Source organism: Triticum urartu, chromosome 4A, assembly GCF_056163025.1.
Source record: "Triticum urartu cultivar PI428250 chromosome 4A, HENAU_Tu73, whole genome shotgun sequence".
In the NCBI taxonomy this organism is placed as follows: domain Eukaryota; kingdom Viridiplantae; phylum Streptophyta; class Magnoliopsida; order Poales; family Poaceae; genus Triticum; species Triticum urartu.
The window spans coordinates 181,927,985-181,930,022 of record NC_141876.1 but is presented as its reverse complement, the minus strand read 5'-3'; positions in this window follow the sequence as shown (position 1 = coordinate 181,930,022).

Sequence of the window (2,038 nt, the reverse complement as noted above, 5' to 3'; positions counted from 1 at the left end):
GCCCCCGCGCCCTCCACGGCGTCGGCGGCCGCGGGCGGCGGAGCCTTGAAGGTGGACAGGTGAGCTGCGGCACCGGGCTTCTTCTTGGGCGCCATAGTCGATGGAGCTGTTGACGATGAAAATGGCGATGAAGATGATGCGCTGCTCACGCCTTCGGGTTTGCACAAGTGATCCCCCTACCTGGCATGCCAAAGATGTCATGGGAAGCCACGGCCACCTATCGGACCAAGAGCCCCTTTCTGGTTCGACGAGGGATGGCACATTGCACGGGAAAGCATGGAACAACATGACAAAGATCACACAGGCCGCCGTGAGGCGTAAAACCCTACTCTTGCTTTGGTGGATTGATGGTGGAATTGGTGGTGAGCGCAACTCGCTTGGCCGGTAGGGTTGCCTCGAGGTCTCAATACTCCAAACTCCTTCTATGGTCGCCTTGGGCTTCCTTCTATAGATAGAAGGGGTCACCACAGTGGCAAATCAGTCATTATGCACTGATTAGATAGCAAACAGTGCTATCATACCTAAGTTTGCAGGCTGACAGAGCACATTAAATGCGCCACTCAATGTCACATCATAACTTCCCCGGCAAGGTCTGCCGGGCTGTTTTGCCAGCTTTGCACCTGCTTGCTCGACATGTCGTAGGATGGGTGTCACTTAAAGGCATATTTTGTAGGAAGTGGCTGCCAAGTGGTGGATAGCAGCCACTTAGTCACCTTGGAGCTCGATACCGCACTGATCGATGACTTGGGTCATGATGAGGTGGGGCGATGGGGTAGTTCTTCCTCCGTAAGTCGCGACAGGCCTACCGTGATGCCTCGAAGGCTTGCTTATGAGGGAAACCCCTTGCTCGCCAAGCTCGCCAGCCCGACAAGGGAGGCTCAATGTCTTGCCTCTTTGGCTCCTCTTGCTCATCTTGATTCGCATGTTGGATTCTTCAAAGGGCTGGTCCCTTGTGTTGTGGTATTGTTCTCGTGCATGTGCACTGTCTGGGCAATATACCCAGAATTTGTTGTACCAACAAGTGGCATGCTTACGGGGGCGTCCACGGCCTATCTTGGGCGGCGGCGAGTCTGGCCCCTCCTTGGGAGCCTTCCCATTCTCCGCTGCCGAAAACCTCCTCACTGGCGCCATGGACTTGTTGTCAAGAAGGTGGGACGGAAAGGAAGAAGGAGGAGCAAGCAGCGAGAAGATGGAGATGAGCAGGGGGCTCCGCCCCCTCTCCCATTTATAGCTGGAGGGAGACCAACCACCGACCTCCCACGATCTTGAGTAATGATGGTTTTTCTGCATGCAATAGGCAGTTATCTAATCGAACGGTTGACGAGGTAGCATGGGGAAGTGAAGACACCCATGTCCCTTCAAGCACCACATGTAGACTTGCCCCACAGGCGATTGGGTCTGGCGGTGCTTTGCCTTGCCCTTTGGCTTCGCCTCGATGCCAAGTCCGAGCATGCCTTGGGCCCAGGGGCTACTATCGCCGTTCTGTGAACCAGTGTACCCGGACTTGCCTGCCTGCGGCCCAGAACTTGGCTCTATTGACAGCCTGGTGCGGCCCATCTTCAGCATTGGCAAGACAAGATCCTTGCGAGGAGCCAAGCCTTGCGAGGCAAATGACACCAAGACCCCCGGAGGGAGCAGCCTCCCTAGGCCAGCTCCTAAGGACCGGAGATTCCTATGCACGTACCCATCTCATGAGGTCTGGGTGACGCAAGCCATGACGACCAAGGCCAGGCAGGGGCCAGCCAGCGCAGAGCAGCAGGTTTCCTCCTTGGTGCTAGGGAGGCAAGAGCGGGCGCGGGGTATCGAGGAATCAGCCAAAGGTTTCCAGTCCCGTGCAAGAAGACCAAGACCGCCAGACGGCAGGACGGATGTCATAACCGAGCCCACTGAGGCGTCACAACCAGAAGCTTTGCAGGCGAAGACTACCTTTTGTCATCATAAGATGTACTACTTGTCCCCCTTCAAATTGGCCATTGTGGGATCCCTTCTCATCTTCGTTCGGAGGAAGAGGACCAAGGCCACTATAAATGTAGCTTAG